Source organism: Triticum aestivum, chromosome 3B, assembly GCF_018294505.1.
Source record: "Triticum aestivum cultivar Chinese Spring chromosome 3B, IWGSC CS RefSeq v2.1, whole genome shotgun sequence".
Lineage (NCBI taxonomy): Eukaryota > Viridiplantae > Streptophyta > Magnoliopsida > Poales > Poaceae > Triticum > Triticum aestivum.
In genome coordinates, this window is record NC_057801.1 from 510008187 (window position 1) to 510030431 (window position 22245).

Below are 22245 nucleotides of genomic sequence, written 5' to 3' on the forward strand. Positions count from 1 at the left end.
AATCCTTTCTGTAGCCAAGCATAAAACTTTCATGTGCTTTCGGTGTGAATTTTGAAGTGTGATGCGGATCCTTGATCCAGCACCTAGCACCAAAGACTGAAATAACTGACATTGGGCTTCTTACCAGTCAGGAGCTCATATGATGTCTTCTTTAGGAACTTGTGAAGATAAACACGATTGATGATGTGGCATGCCGTATCAATGGCTTCAGGCCAGTATTTTCTTGGAGTCTTGTACTCATCAAGCACTGTTCTGTTCTTGCACTCCACGATGCCATTTTGCTGAGGTGTGTATGGAGTAGAGAACTCATATGTGATGCCCAATGTATCAAGATAAGTGTCGAGACCGGTGTTCTTGAATTCTGTGCCATTGTTACTTTTGATGTTCTTGATCTTGATGACATAGTTGGTCATGGCACGATTGGCAAATCGTCTGAAGACATCCTGCACTTCAGTCTTGTTGAGAATTATGTGCACCCATGTATATCTTGAGTAATCATCAACAATGACGAAACCATAGAGGCATGCAGTGGTAGTAAGGGTAGAGTAGTGAGTAGGGACCAATAAGTCCATGTGAATAAGCTCGAAGGGGCATGTTGTTTTCATGATTGTCTTTGAGGGATGCTTGGCCCTGGTCATCTTTCTGGCTTCATAGGCACCACATAGATGATCCTTCTTGAACTTGACGCCCTCGATGCCAATGACATGCTTCTTCTTCGCGAGAGTGTGCAAGTTCCTCATGCCCGCATGTCCTAGCCTCCGACGCCAAAACTAGCACTCTGAAGCTTTTGCTAGAAGACATACGGCAAGCTGTGGTCCTGCGAAGAAATCTACCATATACAGATTGTCTTTTCTATACCCTTAGAAGACTAGAGATTTGTCAGATTCCATAAGCACAAGGCAACGATATTTTCCAAATATCACAATCATGTTCAGATCACAAAGCATTGAGACAGACATTAAGTTGAAACCAAGGGATTCAACAAGCATCACTTTATCCATGTGCTGATCCTTTGAGATTGCAACTCTACCTAGGCCCAATACCTTGCTTTTACCAGTGTCAGCAAATGTGACGTGACTTTTGTCAGATGGTTGTAGGGTTGAATCCATAAGAAGACTTCGATCACCAGTCATGTGGCTAGTGCATCCACTATCCATAATCCACTCAGTAGCCTTCGGAGCCGTACCCTACAGTGCAGTTAGTGGAGGAGAAGATCAAGACTAGAGGAACCCATTATTGATTATTTGAGTGATCCTAGTAAAAGGGTGGACAGGACTGTTCGGCGTATGTCATTCAGATACACAATGAGAGATGATGATCTCTATCGTCGAACAGTTGAGTGATGTTCTTTTAAAGTGTTTGGACGAGGACCAAGCGAGAGTTGCTATGGGAGAGGCCCATGAAGGTCTTTGTGGCACTCATCAATCGGCTCCCAAGATGAAATGGTTATTACGCCGTGCTGGATTTTATTCGCCGACGATGATTAATGATTGCTTTCGGTATTATAAAGGATGTGAAGCTTTGAAAGTGCTAGTTATCGACTAGAGGGGGGTGAATAGGCAATTTTTATGGAAGTCTTCAAAACATGGGGTCTTTGAAGACAAACAGTAGAAATGAACCTATTGATATTCAGTGGGAGATAGACTACAGTAGACAAGCCATAGTCAAGTAAGCAATGTAGTGAAATCACGAAGACTATCAGCAGCTAGGTAGTATGGATCAGGATGGAAGACAGTATGAAGACAAACATGAAATAGTCTTCACTCAGTGAAGTCAAACAAATCAGACAAGTAAGCAATGACTTCACGAAGACAAACTATAAAGTAAAGGGAAGTGGGGGAATATAACCAATTGCTTGGTGAAGACAAGGATTTGGTAGACCATTTCTAGTTGTTGTGACAGCTATACGTCTGGTTAGGGAGGCTGAGATTTAACTCATATGACCGCGTCTTCACCTTATTACCCTTGAGCTAAGGACACCCAGCCCCCGCCCAATCACTCTGGTAAGTCTTCAAGGTAGACTTGCAAACCTTCACAGACTTCGTTCACCGGCAATCCACAATGACTCTTGGATGCTCAGAATGTGACGCCTAATTGGCTGGAGGATACACAGTCCTCAAGTGTAAAAAGTCTTCAGGTCACGCGGACAGAAAGACTTCAGTGATGCCTAACACTCTTTGGCTCTGGGTGTTTTGGGCTTTGTCCTTGCAAGGATCTCTCTCTCAAATGCTTCGGAGGTGGGTTGCTCTCAAATGACAAAAGCCGTGTACTAACTCTGAGCAGCCACCAATTTATGGTGTAGGGGTGGGCTATTTATAGCTAGGAGGCAACCCGACCTGATATGTCCGAAATGACCCTGGGTCACTAAGGAACCGACATGTGTCCAACGGTCGGATTTCAAACACACGCGGCACCTTTACTTGGGCTACAAGCAAAGCTGACTCATCTAGCTCTGGATAAGATTTGCTCTCATTGACTTCGCTCGAAGACATAGGATTTAGGTTGAGCATCACGCCAGTCACTCTGACTTTGTTCACTTGGACTCCACTTAACAGTACGGTGGTTCCTATGACTCAACAAAGAAGAAAAGGAAACTACGAAAAAACTATGCCTTCGCACTCCATAGTCTTCAAGTGAATGTCTTCACATGTCATAATCTTCATCATGAATGTCTTCACGAACCACCATTGTCTTGAATGTCTTCACACATTTTTAGGGGTCATCTCTGGTAGGTAAACCGAATCAATAAGGGACTGCCACCTATGTTATCCAGCAATTCTCACAAACACATTAGTCCCTCAACCAAGTTTGTCGACAATACTCCAAAACCAACTAGGGGTGGCACTAGATGCACTTACAAGCTTGTCCAAAGTTTGGTGATATTCAGTTGGCTCCCGCTGCTATGTTACATCGTATTATCAAGCCATGGCCTTTTAGAGGTTGGGGATTAGATTTTATTAGAGAGATTCATCCTTCTTCTTCTTCAAAGAGGCATCGATTCGTGTTGGTGGCAACTGATTATTTCACTAAATGGTATGAAGCAATACCACCCAAAAATATGACCCATACAGAGGTAATTCAATTCATAACTGAGCACACTATTCATAGATTCGGCATTCCTCAAACATTAACTACGGATCAAGGTTCATCCTTTATGTCACACCAAGTTAGAGAATTTGCCGAATCATATAAGATAAAGTTTCTCAATTCCTCTCCATATTATGCCCAAGCCAATGGAAAAAAGCTGAGTCTAGCAATAAAATATTAATCGAGCTCATCAAGAAGAAGATTGAGAATAATCCAAGGAGATGGTATGAGGTACTGTCCAAAGCTTTGTGGGCACACAGAATCTCAAGGCATGGTGCTTCGAAGGTAACTCCATATGAGCTCGTATATGGTCAAGTGGTTGTTTTAGCAGTGGAAATGAATTTGAATGCTTTGAGAATAGCCAACAAATAATTTATCGGCGGTGGACTTTTTATAACTTGTTGATGGACAATATTGATGAAGTCGCCGATAAACATTTGGCTGCTTTGAAGGCCATAGAGAGAGATAAGTTAAGGGTGGCAAGAGCTTACAATAAGAATGTCAGGTTGAAGAATTTTCAAGTTGGTGATCTCATATGGAAGGTGATTCCACGAATTGGTTCGAAAGATAGAAAATTCAGGGAGTGGTCTCCAAGTTGGGAAGATCATTTTAAGATTACAAGATTAGTTCCTGAAAACTAATATTTAGTGGAATCCGTACAAGGGACATTGTTACCTCGAGCTCTCAATGGCAAATATTTAAAGAAATATCACCCAAGTGTGTGGCAAGAAGTCTAGATAGGCAACGGTCGATATATAACTATCGTCCTTAGAAAGACATGGTCGATAAATAACTATCGCCCTTTGCATAAATCATGGCCGATATATAATTATCACCCTGAGAAATATAAATGGCCGATGGAGTGTTGACATCTTCCTTAGAACAAATACATTGCAAATTATTTTTCGGTATGCAAATTTTACCGAAAAACAGGGGGCATGTGTTGACACCAGATTTTGGCATGGTCAAAAAACATAATTATGAAAATCTCAAATGGAAAAGTGTTCAAAGTGAGAAAGTTCTGTATCGTCAAAAGGAGAAGCTTTGGTATTTGGGCCATAGCCATCCGATCTCATCTCTAAGACCGAAGTTGTATTCAAAGTACCAAGATTTTGTATCTAGAACACTGTTCGGCTGATTACGCCCCCAAGACGACCTCATATTGAAAACTGATCTTCACGAATTGTCTTCCCCTCGTCGAAACTATGAATTTGGTATAAAAATCGTCTCAATCCAAGGTCGTATGCAAAAGTTAAAGCCCGTACAGCGCGACCCTGCAGTAAGCAAAATATGACGCCCGTGACCAGACACACATGTGAGTATGTCTGACGAGCTGAGTGAACAATTACCTTTTTTGTGCGAGCAATTTGGCCCTGAAGATGGCCTCTAATCGAAAAACGTTCAACATGAAAGTTGTTCGCCTCGTCGAAATAAGTAAATGTGCTTTTGGGCGCATTTTCATCGGAGATCGTTTATTGCCTCAAAAGTGACCCGCAAGGTGCAGCCAAGTTATAAACCGAACAATTTTGGGAAGTTCGGATTCCGAGTTGGACCCAAACTAGGGTTTTGAACGTGAATTTTATCCTTTTCTTGCACGGTAAGTCTATCCGCCTCTTATATATATATATATATGAGGGATGACGGCTGATTGAAAATACAACACACAATCGTAAAAACCATCTACAAACTTTTATCTCTTATCCTAGTTTTCTGCTTCTCGTTCGTAGGTGTTCTTCGTTTTGGAGAGCTTCGACCTACGAAGTCATAGGGGCAGTCGAACCGACCTAGGGCAGCCCATCACCACCGTGCGTCCAGACGGGGTCTCTCCCAGTCGCGTGGGGTTTCAGGTCTTCAAAAGCGCCCGCCGGATTGTCTTGCGTATTGCGCTTCCGGTGAGCCTCCTTCGGTGACGTGTCTTGCATATCGCGCTCGACGCCGAGGGTGCGGTGATGTGTTCGTATGCGAACAGTCCCGCACCGGTCCACCGACACATGTGGAAGTCAGTTTTTCCGCAAGCCGGAGACAACCAAAGCGGGGGCTTTGGGGAGTCTAGACATTCGCATGACGAGTAAAAAGCCACCACGTACCCTCTCCTCTTCATCTGAATGGCGGAAGACCGCTGATGCGATTTGATGGAAGGATTAGCATGTTTAATGTTTGGCGGATAGCATGTTGCGCATTTGGCGGAAGCCATAAATCACTTTCTTTCATAAATTTTTTCTCTTCATTTTTTCTTCAAATGCTCATTTGGCCGGACAAGCGGGCTGGCTACTAGTTTATTTGGCAGAAGGTAGTTAAAATGCTTAAAGCAGGCTACTAGTTCGTGCTAACTACTTGCTTCATTTGACGAAAGCTAGTTCAAATGCTAAAGCATTTGGCGGAAAAATAGACGTCCGGACGTGTAGGTGGACGAAAGTCCAAGCAAACCTTCATGATCAACAAGTCAAAGAAGGAAGACCACATACAAGAATAAGTCGAAGGAGAAGACAAAAGAACAAAGAAGTCTAAGCCCAAGCAAGTAAGGCTCCTCATAATGTATGTTTTGCGCTGCGTGCTCTACGACCAAGACTTTCGGACATGACTCACTTGCTCGCCAGCTACCCGTTCTCTCGACAAGTGTGGCAGGACATGCTATCGTGGTGCGCATCGACCACCCGACTTGCCGACGCCGGCAATTGCTTCCTTGATTGGTGAGCATCGACCGACTATCAACGCGACACCCTCTGGATGGTGCAAGGGCCTATCCACCCTGGTCATTCTCACGGTTTCGTGGATCTGTAAGGCCTGCAACGGTTGCGTCTTCAACACAAGGCATGCAGCGCGGCCAGCGGCTTGGATGCCATCCTTCCTGAGACGTAGACACAGGGTGTAGCTTGAATGACCATTTTGGCTCCTCTACCCTGTCCATTTGCACGGCAGGTTGATGTGTACGCACTTCTTGGGCGGCCTTTGAATTCTCTCACTCCCCCCTCTCTATTAATGAAATGATGCACAAATCGTTTCCGTATTCACAAAAAAATATAATGTGTGTTTTTTATCTTGTTTTCTTACACAATAGTTTCAGCCTTCTTTTTAACCAGTTTCCAATTTTTTTCTCATTTTTCTTTCTCATTTTTCCTTTTCTGTTTTCATTATATGTTTTGTTTCATTCTATTTGTTAGTTTTTTCTTTTCTAAATTATTTATTTCTTTATATTTTCCTTTTTGAACATATTTCTAAAACCTTTATTTTATTTATAAATATGTGAATAATTATTAAATGTTGTGCACATTTTAAAGCAAGTTTATTTTTTGTACAAATACTCATAAAATTTTACAAAAATATAATTTTACAAAAAATATGAACACTTTTTTAATAAGATGAATATTTTACAAATACATTATAATTTTTTAACACATCATGGGTGTTTTATTTTTCTAGAATAACGGTGGTTAATTTTTTAAATACACTTAAAACATTTTTTACAATTTTTTGAAGTAAAACTTTTCTACCAAAATATATTTTAGGAAATTCCTAAATTGATAAAATACCAAAAAAACATGACTGTTTAGGTTGGCTCGTGGCAGATGTGTGAGCCGCGCTGCGGGCGATGCGACGGGAACGGATTGCTATAGGCGATGTAATAGGGAACATCCTATTTGATGCTACTTTGCCTCAAATAGCAGGGTTGACGCACATTGGTCCCTGACTGGGCTGGCCCATTATGCTATGGTTGTATGTAGGCATTGTTGTTACAACCCCGTGACCTAGGGGCCTCCTATCTGCCGCATTCTGCGACAGAATGGCAGGGTTTCGCGCGGGCCGTCCTCGGCCTGGACCGGCCCACCTACATGCCGCTTGTTGTTTCCTGCCGTGTGACAAAAAAAATAACAACGAGAGAGGTGGGATTCGATCATGTGAACTCGCACCACGCAGACTCCAAACCACGAGCGGATAACAAATACATCAGACATCAACTACTGAAAGTAAAGGCGCCAAACGCAATAGGAACACATAGTAGTCATGGACATTTGGAAAACATTTGTAATACATTTTTTCGAAAACTGCACACAGTTTTTAAATGTCGCTTTTTTACTATTCCAAACTCTTTTTGAAAAGTGAACCATTTTTTAATTCTAAAAGGAAGGTTCCGAAAGGGAACCTTCCTTTTAGGAGGTTCCGAAAACCATCGGCCGCACTGTCTGAAGCTGTAAGTGGGCCGGCCCAGATCTTCTCGCTCGCATATATGCCCTTGTGAGAAACCCCGATAATTCACCGCAGAGAGCCGCGAATAGGGTTTTCTCGGGACCTATATCTCGCCTTAACGCGGAGACTAGGGGATTCGAACCTGGGGCGTTTCGATCGTGCATAGAGCTGCTTGCTATTGCGTCACAATTGGCTTCGTGTTGCATATGAGAGTCACATTCCACTTGACGTAAAATACGGGAGGTTTTATTTTTATTTAATTTTATTAATTTTCTTTCCTTTTTTGTTTGTTTTTTTCTCCTGCTTCCTTTTTTGTTAATATTTTTTTTTTCATTCTACATTCTTTGTTCTCTTTTTTCTCCTTTTTGATTTCTTTTTTTCTTCATCTTTTATTTGATTTTCCTTTTTCAAGTGATCGACAATTTTTGTATACACGTTCAACATTGTCCGGCCGCGTATTCAACATTTTTTAAATACTTCTTCAATATTTTAATAGTTATTTATCATTTTTTAATACTTATTCAACATTTTTTAAATACTTGTTCGACATTTTTCATATACCCGTTCAACATTTTTTAAATACCCGTTTAACATTTTTTATACTTATTCAATATTTTCAAATACTTGCTCATCATTTTAAAATTCTTGTTCAACATTTTCCAATACTTGTTCAACATTTGTAATATACTTGTTTTACATTCTCCGTATACTCTTTTAACATTTTTTGTTACATGTTCAACATTTTTCAAATATTTGTTCAACATTTTTAATACATGTCCAACATTTTTTAATACTTATTCAACATTTTCTATATGTGATTATGAACAGTGTTATATATATATATATATATATATATATATATATATATATATATATATACAAAAATGATGCAAAAAATGAGAACAGAAAATAGAAAAAAAACAGGTTGTGGCTCCCGCGCTGCTGGGCCTGCCGTCTGGGGCTACCCCCCGACACGAGCGTAGCGCCCTGCTCGCTGAACGCGAGAAATATCAGCGCCTCTCGCCTTTTTTTTAAGGAAAGGCCTTTATGGCTAGCTTTATTAATTTAAACAATGTTACATCATTCGCTAAAAGACTGGAAATAAAATTCGGAGGTGAGTCCAACCACAAAGTTGGCGGATCATCACGTCCATTTTGAGCTAGCGCATGGGCAGCCATATTAGATTCACGATTGCAACGCTTTAATAAGACCTTTCCGAAATCACGTAACAAGGCTCAACAAATTTTCAGTATTGGAGCCGTAACCATTGAGTGTCCAGTATTTTGCTGAAGGGCTTCTGCAATGATCACACTGTCTGATTGTATCAAGATAGAGTTAGCTCCAACCCTGCTGGCAAGTTTAAGGCCTTCAACAAGAGCATTCGCTTCGGCTGAAACCACGTCAACAACATGCTCTAATTTTGCCGTTGCCGCACCCATGAACATCCCACTACTATCTCTAATAATCGCACCGTAGGCCCCGAGTTGTCTTCCTTTGAAAAAGAAGCATCCACATTGAGAATAAGCTGACCTTCCAGTGGTTTTCTCCATTGATTCAGTCTAGGGGCTATAGTTGGCTTACTAGCAGATCACACAAAATTCAGTGTGAGAGCCCGAATGGCTTGGCTGGAACGGACCGGACTCTGGACCTCCCCCAGCAGCGCCCCTCGCCTTAAGCCGAATGGAAGCTACTCCCGCTGAAGGGAATAGCTCAACTGGACCGGCCCGCTAGTGTGTATGCTTAAAAGAAAAGAAAAGGAGAGAAAAGGGAGTTCCTAGGATTTCGACAAGGTTATAATGGCTCATAGCTAGTGCAGCCTACCATCAGGGCAATGATTCTGTTTTCCACTGTTTCCCCCAATATTTTTCCATTTTTTTTCTTTTTTTCTTTTCTTTTCCATCTTTTTTCTTTGTTTTTTTCGGGTTTCTTATTCTTTTTATCATTTTCTGGTTTCTTCTTCTGTTATTGTTTTTGCATTTGTTTATTTTTCTCATTTATTTTTTCTTTTGTTTATTTCATTTTTTAAAGATTTCTTTGTTCTTTTGGTTATTATTCTACATTATTTTTGCATATGTCAACAAAAAAAATTCTAATACATGTCTAACCTTTTGCCAAAACAAATTAAATAATTTTCCTATAAACATTTTTCCGTTTGTCAAATTGAGGAAAATTTGGTCACATGCATTGATGCTCCTCCTATCAATAAGCAGCCTGGTTTGATGATTCGGACTTGGCGTTTTGTCGTTTGATGCGTGCAGGTTATGGAGAGTTAAAGCATTCATGTGACCAGTTTGTTTGTAGAGAAACAAATGGTTTCAGTAGATAGGATATCATTATATTAGAGTGCTGTTAGGAAGAAAGAAAATCTGAAAGAGAGATCATACATATATATGGTGATATAACATGCAAGCAAAGAGAATAGTTATGGTCTTGCAGTAATCCCTCACCTTGAAGAGCCTCCCGGCTGGTCGCTCAGTCCTGTGAGTTGAAGACTTTTGCATTTGTTGTCCTCCAAATTAATTTGTTGTGATACATAATTGTTCAAACCATGATTTCTTGTTGCGTACTTTCACTGATCAAAGCGCTAAGCCCCGGCCCAGGGATCCTCCCCTAGTCTCTCCAGATCCCTCCGAGCGCCAACGAAAACTGGACGGAACCCCGTTGCGCTCTGCGTACCATTCACGATCCGGCTTTCTACTTCTGCCACGCTCACATTCCAGTAACAATAAACACTGACACTCACCACGCCTCCGTCCGATCACGAGCTCATGGCGGCATTCTTCGTCAGCGTGGGCTTGTCGACGCTGGCAGCCGAGGTGGGATCAGTGCGGCCCCGGTCTTCTGGTAGCGTGAGGATGCGTCATTGCGTTCACGCGCACTGGTGCCCAGCAGCAAGCTTGAGGTGCAGTGGCGGATCTAGGGGTGGGGTGGTGGGGGCCATGGCCCCCATATACAATTTGTAGAATATTTTTTACTAGTGCATTCATATGTATATTCAGTACTTTATTAACTATTTGGAATGTGTTTTGACAAAAAAATATTACCCTTTGTAATGTTGCCTCCATGTTGGTCAAATTCTAGATCCGTCACTGTTGAGGTGTGGAGGGACGAGGTTAATAGAGGCGGAGGAAGGTGCTAGGAGGTTCGTGGGGTGGTTCCGAGAGGCGTGACTCTACATTCGCGGCTAGAAAGGGACCACGTTTATCGTCCTCATCTTCAGGCCGAACCTCGACGGCATCCTGCAGGCATATATCGCTCTGGATCAAAAGGATCCTGCTTCTCTTTGCTTAAGGTTAAGTGCACGGTAGTGGTAATCCAGTTGTACGTTTTACACCATCTTGAAATAAGATGCATAGGTGATTTTTCGAGGACTTGGATCAGGGATTTTGAAGAAGAGGTTGTTTATGAAATGCGCCCTGATTAATGTTGTAAGAACCCTACAAAGATTTATTATTATTATGCCCGAATGACACTGGAGGGAAAGATTTGGATGACAAATCAATAAATCGCTAACTTTTAGAGTGAAATAAAATAAATGAATTATAATATACTAATAAACGTTCACAAAGTTATGTGGCAGAGGTACTACCTTCCTAATGTACCTTTTATGAAAAGGAGGATGTACCCCGGCCTCTGCATTTGGGTGATGTATGCAGCCATTGTATTAATTATTCACAAAGCCTTGACAAGGTAATGCATCAGTAAGTCTGAAGCCACCATCTTGGCAACACATGTCGTTACTCCTATCCCCGTGATGAAGGGTGCCGATCGCCGAATGTCCGAGCCTAATACCAAGCAGACATCTCACCAGTACCTAACATGTAATGCCGGATGCCCCTCCAAGCATACCTGGAGTGGGTTACACACCGGTCCGACGCACTTTTAGTGGGCACCACATGCGCACACTGCAAGGGCCATCACCTCCTTCATCCATCAATCCATCCTCAGATCAGATACTAATGCATCGACCTTGCCAGGCCTCTCTGCCATCAACGCCACCACGACGCCAAACAACGTCGTCCTCCTGCACGAGTCCATCGCCACCCATCGGATGTCGAGTCTCCACTGCGCCATGCCGCCGAGATCCCCCGCCGTCCATGTGTAGGATGAAGCACCGCTCCACCACCTACCGACGCCCAACCACCAAGGCGTCCACATGTCCGTCCAGCCGATGGATGTCTCCAAAGATGATGCCCCCATGGGGGTGACAGCGAAGACGTCGCCATCATCCGATCCAGGAGGCCCCTTAACGCCTCCAACAAGGGCTACGACGCCCACGGGCGACTCCATCAATGGTAGCCTCCTCCAGATATGAGGTTTCCTCCAGAAAGAATGGAGCAAGGGATGCCCCCACCATCGCCTCCAACGAGGAAATCACACCCACGGGCGCCGCCGACGATGGTGGCATCCTCACCCACTTCAACAGCCAGGCCACCGCTCCACCTCCACTTTACCCTCCGCTGGGAAGCCACCGCGAGGCAACACCGACCGACCAGATCCCTTTGGATCAACAATGAAGATAACCAAAGGTAGAGGAGGTCACATCGCTTTGTGACTCGCGCCATGGCCACATACACGTTGTCTCGAGGCGCCCGCTCAAGATCCACCGTCACAACCACACCTACAAGCCGCGCCGGATGGACGCCCCGCCACTGCCATCATCCCCCCGCATGGGCTTTGCCCAGCCGGGATCCGGCGGTGGTGGGAGGGGAGGCAGAGGGGAGGGGAGGCGGAGGGGATCGTGAGGCATCAACCTTCCTAATGTACTTAAAAAATAGTTTATGAAATGAAGAGATTGACAATTCTATCTTGTCTCTATTGTATTTTTTGACATACGGGATATATCACTTCTTCATAGCTTTGGGATCAAACTTGTTCTTGTTCCTGGAATCCATGTAAAGATAGATAAGCTCTTGGCGGAGAGAGGTTAGCTGTGTTCTGACCCCGTCACTTCTGGAGTGTTAATTACCATATCCTTGCTTTAGTTCTTGCTATATGCATGATTTGATATGATCGCAAGTAAGAGAAATATCGTGGTATTGCAGAGGAGGAATTCTACTCGTTGATAAACTTCACAAATTTATACCAAATAACATACAATGTAATCACTGGAAGTGTAAATATCGATGACGAATATCTGACCACTGAATTTGTAGATCTCATATCTTGTTACAGTTTTGGAACTGAAAAGAGGTCTACAAATTCTTAATGTTTGTGGTGTTGCAAAAAAAAAACCTAGATGTTATGATCTCATCAGTTATGCAAATTTTACAAGTGTAGCAGTTCATGCCTTTATGATTTTTTCCAGGAAAGAAGGCTAAGTATGCTGGTCACTAATGTATCACCGATTCAGATGCATTAGAGGCTGCAATGGAGGCAGCGGGCAGAATACGACTAAGTATGGAAGCAAAGCTATCTCCTGGACCCCCAATGTTAAATCTTCACGGACATGGTGTTAATGGCAGTTGGCATGAAAAGACTAATGTTGCAAGTGGAAATTTTCTTGGTGCTAAGGTTAGTTTACATGTGTTGCTTCCTTACATCATACCATCATGGTGCATTTGTATTATGGATCACATAAAAGGATTCTATGGAGTTAAGATTTAGGCAATAATTTGTTGGGGGAATTACTGGACCAAGGATATCATTTTTCAGCCAGATCACATGCAATAGAATTGGTGAGACATTGTGCTATGGGGCAGAGGAGGATACTGAGGGGAGGAAGGCTGGGGTAGCAGAGTACGAAAGAGAAGGGCATAAAATTTGGTGGGAACAATTATTAGGCCAATCTGCCATATTTATTTCTCTGATCCATGAGCATGCGCAAAGTCATTTTGAGCGGTTCCGGACGACCTTAAATCTCTCTGTGAGTTTAACCAATCTATGAGTCATTTTGTGGCGCCGCTGCTGTTGGGGCTGGCGGTGACAGACGTGGGGGTCTGCACCCTCAAGGGCCGCTGGCTGCGGGGCTGCAGCCTAGAGCCGAGGCCGGCCATGCTGCTCCAACCGCGCGGCAGGGTCCGGGGGCTGATGCCTCGAGCTCTCAGGCACCGGCGCATGTTGCTCGCCCAAGCGCGCAGCAATCAGAGGAACCGGCACAGCGGCCAAGGCGCCAGCCCTCGGAAGGGGTCGCGGTGCTCTCACTGGACAAGACGGACAAGGGCGTGGTGGATACAACAGAGATGGTCAGATGTTCAATTGTTACGGACAGTGGGGAGACGACGGGTATGATGCATATGGCGAGGGTCTGCACCGTGGATCATCATCCGGTGGCGGCCGTGGGTACAACCGGCACAATGGCGACGGTCCAGGGCACTTTCAGGACCCACCATGTAACTTTGTTGAAGGCGTAGCCGGCCCCAATGATCATTACCGGGGAGGCTATTGGCGGGGCGGGAGAGGGAGACGCCCACCTCCACCGCGACGGCCTCCTCCACCACCCCTGGCCGCTGAGGACATGGACCTGGGGGCGGAGTTCGAGCACTCCGCAGATGTGGTAGGAGCCCACACCACATTGCCCGCGGCTGTGGTTGACGCGGTCAAGGCCCTGGAAGCGGTGACCGTTCCGGCGACATCTGGAGTCGCGAAGTCTAGGGATGGTATGTCAGACAAAGGGCCGGACAAGATGGAGGCGGAGAAACTTTCGAAGTGGGCAATAAAGAAGTTGCCTTGCTATAGATGTGGCGAACCGGGTCACTTTGTAGCCGAGTGTACCAATGAGATGTGTGACTATTGTCTCAGATCGCAGCATGTGACCGGTGACTGCCCACTCCTTTCCGGTCCTAAACCTGGTGTAAACATTTTTGGCGTGTGTTGCAAGGAGTTGATGTTCTTTGAGACACCATAGGTGGATCCTCTACCGCATGTGGTGGAGAGTTCATTCCCAGCAGTGGTTCGGGTTACTAATGGGCAGTTGACTGAGGCTCATGATTGTGAGGTAGCTACGTGATCTGGTACCAGGTAATTATCAATGGCATCTGAAAAAACTGGAGGGACAGGCTTACAAGGTGGATTTCCCCACTAAGGAGGATCAGATGCATTTTCTTAAGTGGGGCCTCTGCAGAGTTCCAAGTACCAATATTATTATTGCTTTTGATGAGTGGAAGCAGGAAGAACCCGAGGGTACACCTTTAGAGAAGGTGTGGGTACGTTTCTTTGGTGCACCACCAAGACTGATGAAACACTTTCTGATTGCTTGGAGTTTGGGTTCTATGATTGGTAAGATAGAAAAGGTGGACATGCCTTTCACTCGGGCACAAGGGGCTGCGAGGTTGCTGGTCAGTGTGGTGAGTGTTGAGTTCATACCAGACGTGGTTAGATGGACACATGCTGGCGTCACATATCTATTAGAGCTTGAGATAGAGAACACCCCGGTTTCCCAGGACGGGGATGAGATTCAGGATATGGACACAACTGAGGGGGGCGGTGCCCCCGGGGATCAGGACAAGGGGTCAGACAATACACCACAGGAGCCAGCCAAGGGGCCTAATGCGCAGCCAGAGAAGGCAGATGGATCTACCCAAGAGGCTCCCCCGTCCACAACTTCGATGACCACTCTTCGCTTTGGTTCGTTTGGAGCGAGGTCGACTCCTAGCCGGTTATGGAGCACCAGAGTCGAGGCGGACGACCCTGCGGAACTTGAGTTACCACCAGTGCTGGTTCCTGCTCGCGAGGTGGCGATGACACTTGAGGTTTCCGATACACAGTAGGTACCACTTGGACTCCGACGCACTGACAGTGGTCCAGTCGGGATGGGCTCCACGCCTGGTGGACAAATGGTCACTTACGGACTGACCGGGAGTGAGGGGGGCCATGGGCAGGAGCCTCATTGCACCAGCCTACTTGCGTCTGTTTCGAGCTCTGTGGGAGGGGCGCCTGGACAGGAGGTCCGAGGTGCTCCTTCTACCCCACGGTCCTAGGCGAGATGGGAGTGAGGTGTGGGTAGGAGCCCAGTGCCGTAACTTCTTCGCCGGACCACGGCGTGCAGGATGGATTGGCGCCCCGAGGCGCTACTGGCGAGGGGGAGGGAGCGGGACTATTGAGCAGGTAGCTCCATGGTCCTCTTCCCCCTTCACCGCTGCGGGCGATCTACAGACAACCATGCCCTACCCTCCTTCACCGACATTAGGGGAAGGGCGCGGGAGTCGGGCGCATACTCCTCGGGAGAGGACGGAGGAGGAGCTTATCGCTTTCGGCGGGATCGCGGATCCGGTGACGGCTGGCAGGCGTGTCAGCAACCGGATCCAGGGACAGCCAGATGCGGACGACCTGCAACTAGCGCGTGCCAAGAGGGTAGCCATGCTTCGTAATGTCAAGGCTACTACAGGTGCATCTTTTGATAAAAGTTGTTCGATTTTGCACTTCTTAGAGTATGACATAGTGGATAAGGCAAACGACTTAGGAATTTCTTTGGGATCAAATGAAACCGAGGTCGTCAGATCCGTAAACGATCTTTTAGACTTGAAAGCGGAGAGGGCTTCCGAAATTATTTGAAATCTTGCATCTATCAAACCCATGAATGACAATGAAATGAACAATTTAGGAATGGTTGATCTTACAAATATATATAATAATCTTTTGCCTAGTGCGGAGGCCGAGGATGAGGAGGGATCGAAGACTACAGACATGGTAGAGCCTCTCTTGATGGAGGACACAGTCTCTGTTGTCGCCGACCCTACTTTACCGCAGGATGTTGGGGAGAAGCCTAAACGATCCTGGAAGCGGAAAATTTATCCTACTTCGGCAGTACGCAGAAGTGCTCGAGTTAAGCTTAAGAAAAAATTTCATGATGACTTATGAAAGGACTCTTTTGGAATAGCAGAGGTCTAACTGACTTGGCTAAACGAAGGTTCTTAGCGGAAACAACGATAGAACAACACTTAGACTTCATTGCACTTATGGAAACTGGACGAGATAATTTCACCTCACAGTTTCTTCAAACTCTCTCCAGTGGTATCAATTTTGACTGGCACATCTTACCACCTAGAGGAAGATCCGGAGAGATTTTACTAGGAGTGCGATGTGAGACGCTAGAGGTGCTTAATGTGGTTTAGGGAGACTTTTCGGTTAAATTTAGGGTGCGATCAAAACTGGATGGGTTCCGGTGGTCTCTTGTTGCTGTATATGGGGCAGCACAACCTGAATTCAAACCAGACTTTTTGGCCGATTTGGTGTGGATTTGTGGAGATGAAAATCTGCCAATTCTAGTCGACAGTGATTTCAATATCATCAGGAGGAGAGATGAAAAGAACAATGAAAATCTTGATGGACGCTGGTCTATGATGTTTAATATGATTATCGAGAGTCTTAATTTGAGAGAAATTGAACTCACCGGTAGACAATTTACATGGGCCAACTCGTTACCTACTCCGACTTATGAAAAGCTGGATAAGGTACTGGCTAGTGTGGAGTGGGAACAGAAATATCCATTGGTGTCGGTCCATGCAATGCAGAGAGCGATCTCGGATCACACACCACTTCTATTAGACTCGGGTGAGGCTACCCATGTGACAAATAAAAACACCTTCTCTTTCGAACAAAGCTAGTTTGAGCGAGAAGGATTTTTGGAGATCATTGCACGCGAATGGGCTAAGCCGGTTAGTGGAAGGACACATGTTGAGAGATGGAAAAATAAAATTAGACATCTCCGACAGTTTCTGAGAGGGTGGGCCAGGAATGAGAGTGGGATTTACAAACTAGAAAAAGAGTGTCTTACTCAATTGATTGAGGCACTAGACTTAAAGGCTGAAGCCACTCTTCTTTCTGTTAATGAGCAATGAACCAAGTCCGAGGCTGAGCAAGGTTTACGAGCTCTCTTGAGAGAGGAGGAGCTTAAGTGGGCCTTGCGTGCGAAAATGCTTAAGGTTGTCCATGGGGACGACAAGACACAATTCTTCCACATGGTTGCAAATGGTAAACATAGGAAGAAGAAAATTATACAGCTTGAACAGGACAAGGGGACAATAGTGGGACATGAAAACCTGAAAGCATATATTTCCAATTATTATAAGAAACTCTTTGGACCCCTGAATTCAAGTATGGTGTCACTTGATGAATCTGTGATTGATGATATTCCCCAATTACAGGCAGCAGAGAATGATATTCTCTCTGCACCATTTACTAAAAAAAGAGGTTCTTCAGGCAATATCTCAAATGAAGCCGAATAAAGCACCAGGACCAGATGGGTTTCCAGCTGAATTCTATAAGAAATGTTGGCATATCATTAAAGATGATCTTATGCCTATGTTTCGCGATTTTTTCAACGACCATTTAGAGTTATTTCATCTTAACTTTGGTACGATGACACTGCTACCTAAGAAAGATGAGGCAGTTCGGATCGAACAATTCCGACCCATTTGCCTGTTGAATGTGACTTTTAAAATTTTCATAAAGGTTGGAACCAATAGATTGACACAAATTGCTCATTCAGTGATCCAACAAAGTTAGACTGCGTTCATGCCGGGGGGACACATACTGGAAGGGGTGGTCGTTCTACATAAAATGCTTCATGAGATCCACTCGAAGAAACTAGATGGGGTTATCTTCAAAGTGGATTTTGAGAAGGCGTATGATAAAGTAAAGTGTCCTTTTCTTCTGCAGGCCATGCACATGAAATGCTTTAGTGAAGCTTGGAGGAACCAAGTGGATGCCCAAGTCCAGAAGGGTAGTGTCGGAATCAAGGTGAACGATGATATCGGTCACTATTTTCTGACACATAAGGGGTTGAGACAAGGGGATTCCATGTCTCCTCTCTTGTTCAATATTGTGGCAGATATGTTGGCCATCATTATTGGCAGGGCCAAGCAGCATGGCCATGTAGAGGGTCTAGTTCCTCATCTAGTTGATGGAGGGGTATCCATTCTGCAGTATGCTGATGACACTATCCTATTCATGAAACATGACATGGCTAAGGCCCATAATATGAAACTTATCTTGTGTCTCTTCGAGCAATTGTCTGGTTTAAAAATTAATTTTCATAATAGCGAGTTGTTCTGCTTTGGGAAGGCCAAAGACGAGGAACACACTTATAGACAATTGTTCGTATGTGAATTAGGCGCTTTACCTTTTAGTTACTTGGGTATTCCGATCCATCACCGTAAGCTATCCAATAAAGAATGGAAGTGTATTGAAGAGCGAATTGAAAAAAAACTAAGCTGCTGGAAGGGCAAGCTTATGTCATATGGAGGTCGGCTAGTCCTGATTAACTCAGTACTAACTAGTATGCCGATGTTTCTACTTTCGTTCTTTGAAATTCCGAAAGGGGCAAGGAAGAGACTTGATTTCTTTAGATCTCGTTTCTTTTGGCAGTCTGATGAGGCCAAGAGGAAATATCATCTCGCGTGATGGGATATCCTTTGCCGACCTAAAGACCAAGGGGGTTCGGTATTGAGAACTTAGAAATTAAGAATAAATGTCTTATGAGCAAATGGTTATACAGGTTAGAGACCGAGCCAGAGGGTATGTGGTCCCAAATCCTGCGCAACAAGTATTTGCACTCGAAAACATTAGCCCAGGTTACCATGAGACCGACTGACTCGCCATTCTGGAAGGGACTTATGCAAATGAAGGACTTGTTCTTTCGTAGAGTCAAATTCTTGATTGGCAATGGGATGTCAATAAGATTTTGGGAAGATACATGGTTAGGGGAGACGCCCTTGGCCGTCCAGTATCCTACCCTCTATAATATTGTGCAACATAAGGAGGATTACGTAGGCACAGTCCTTCAAACTATTCCCTTGAACATTTAGTTTAGACGTGCGTTAGTTGGTGAGAGATGGACCGCCTGGATACACTTGGTTCAGAGATTGACAAAAGTTCAACTCTCCGACCAGCCGAATTCGACACAATGGAAGTAACTAAGAATGGGATGTTTACGGTGAAATCTTTCTATATGGATTTGATTAATTCTGGCCCACTCTCAAGGTCGTTTCACATTTGGAAGGTTAAGGTTCCCTTGCGAATAATTTTTTTATGTGGTTTGTCCACAAGCAAGTGATACTCACAAAGGATAACTTAATCAAAAGGCGTTGGGTAGGAAGTCTGCGGTGTTGTTTTTGTGATCATGAGAAAACAATACAACACTTATTTATTGAATGCCCACTCGCCAAGTTACTTTGGAGAATGATTCATATAGCTTTCAACATTAATCCTCCAGTCGATATTGCGTCATTGTTTGGAAATTGGCTAACTGGGGTTGAACCGATTACTGCGGCTCGTATTTGGATTGGAATATGTGCGCTATTATGGGCTATATGGAACTGCAGGAATGATATGATTTTTAACAGACAACAAACTTTAACTTTCTTGCAGGTTATCTTCAGAGCTACAGCTTGGATAGGTACGTGGTACTTACTCACTCCTATGGCATCCAGGGAGCCTTTGGTTACTGGGTGCAACCAATGGGAGATGGTAGCTCGGGTTATATTCAACCGGTTCAGATGGCGCTCGCATAACAGGATAGGAGTCTAGGGAGCTTATCCTTCTTATTACCGTATCAGTTCTCTTTGTTAGCATGTATTTTCCCTTTTTTTATTTTGTTCTACTCCGTTTGCGAGCTGTAAGACTTTTATGACGATACTTTGTGGATTGTTAATAAGATGGATGCATGCATCATCATGATGCAGAGGCCGGGGGCATGCCTCCATTTCCAAAAAAGGTATCATAATGCATCCACTCAATGAATCTTGAGTGTTCAAGATAAAACTCGATGCCAATTAGTAGCTAGGAACACTGAACAACCACTCTTTACATTGTGATTTTCTGATGGTGTTTTGCTTTATAGAAGTCGATCAACTTTGAGTCCAGCTCTCCTGTCTCATACAAAAGAATGAAACATGTTGCATTTTCTTAAGAAATTATACTCCTGCCATATTCTCTAAAATTTAGAGGTTACCTCTCTTTCATGGAAAGAGGAAAAAAGTAAACTTCAGTCAATGTGTGCAATCATCTGAATGATTTCGTTCTTGGACCATCTTGGACGATTGATTTATTTTCTCTTCCTTTGGCAGATGCGAGGGGTTGTTGGTGGCATTGATTGTGGTTTCACTAGTGAAGTTAAGAAAACTGATGTTTCACGAATAAGAGAGAGGCTTGATAAAGATAGCATAATCATTGTCAGTAATATGGGATCCTCCAGCGCAGGAGAGGTCTTAAATTGCAAGTACTCACTTTACTCCCCTCATAGGATACACCCGAAAATAGTCATGTATCTTTAATCATGGGAAGTCTCTGAAAAGAATAAAAAATGTTAGCAGTTGCACCATTATTACTTGGAGTTACTAATATAGCTTTTGTTTGATTCTTTTTAGTACCTATGAAGTTGCTATGGCATGTGCTTTGATCAAGTACACCTTTTTGTTGACTAATTATCCTTATGTAGTACAACAATCTATAGTAGGATCTCTGCATCTGCACCAGTGCATACTATAATCCATAGATTGTTATGTTCCCTGACATGGGAATGTAACACACACATACACACATTGGTCTTGTTCATTTTCGTTTGTCCTAATTAGATGTTCCTCTTTTTATCATTTCAGGGTGGTGTCCAAAGAGTGCATATCATAGATGGTACTGTTGGTGGATCATTGTTATTAGAATTATTCACAATAGACGGTGTGGGAACAATGGCAGCTAGGTATAATCCAACTTGCCCTTTTTCTTATGTTTGCTGTCATGGAACATAGCAGCTTTGATGTGTAAGCCCATCATGATTTCATACATGTGATGTTTCTAGGTGCTCCGTGATCTTTTATGTATTTCCCTGAGATTGACAAAAACTCATTCCCTTCAAATCTGCTAAAAAAACTTGCACACAATTGAAACATATTAATTTCACTTCCATCTCCGCCTTCATTTATTTCTGTTCTCTATTTTTCGGAGGTTGTATGCTTTAATTATGCAATTTTGCTAAAGCACATCTAGATGTGCTCTAAGTATTGCACATCTAAGTCCTATGTCATTGATTTACGCTAATTATGTATCAAAATATATGATACTATAATATTTATTTGTAGTAGATGATTGGTTGATGTTTGACCATGTCATCATGTTCTATTGGAGTATGAAGTGTGATATCATGTCACTGTAACAATTAGAAGTGGTGTATTGTCTTGGAAGTCAAATTTCCTTTTTCCTGCTCCAAGCTCCTGGTTTCACTTGGCTGTGTGAGTTTTCAGACACCAATCGTCAGGGAAAACGCAATACATTATGGATGTATGATCCTTTATCTAAAGAATAATATTTTTCATGTTATATGGAGTAGAAATATCGGAGTGCTTATATCTTTCATAAGAAAAATCTGGGAATTGATGTTTCTCACTTATTCCACATGAATATGTATGAAGGAACAAGAATGGCTAGAGAGGAAGCTCTTCCTGGTATTGAAAAAATCATTCGTCCCCTTGAAGAATCTGGTGTTGTGGCGCGACGAACAGATAAAGATGTTATCATTTAGTATTGTGAACCTTGAGCAGTTGAAACATTAAATAAATATCTTTTTCAGTAAAGATGTCTCAGTTTCACTCGACCCTTTATGCTACCGATTAGGATTTTTGTTTTACATTAGCTTGTGGAAGCACTGGCTTCGTTTGCTGTTGTGGAGAGAGACCAATTAATCATAGCATATGTGTTGCTCTCTTTCTTTTTCCGGAGGAGAAATCCGGTGAATTTGCAGCTCTTGCTGTATCTGAAGAGTGTCGAGGACAAGGTCAAGGAGACAACTAACTTGGTATGTCTGCAAGTTAGCATATTACTTGTGATGAGCATATTATTTTGTTCAGACATTGTTTTTGAAGGATCTCTTTTGACAATTAGGCAGCGGTGTTTTACATGGCATGTTCTATAATCAGAAGCTAGTCAATGTTGATATGATAGTTGGAACTGCTATATTTGCTAATTTTTAAGAGCGTGGTCTTTATGTATTGAGGCAAAACCACATACTTTGCTTCACCAAGATGCTAGATAGGTACTCCC

General features: G+C 43.6%; 1 pseudogene; it reads left to right on the plus strand.

Annotated features, from left to right (window-relative positions):
• The first annotated feature begins 10040 nt into the window (after window positions 1-10040).
• On the plus strand, window positions 10041-21996 carry LOC123067563 (probable amino-acid acetyltransferase NAGS2, chloroplastic; annotated as a pseudogene).
• Window positions 21997-22245: the final 249 nt, after the last annotated feature.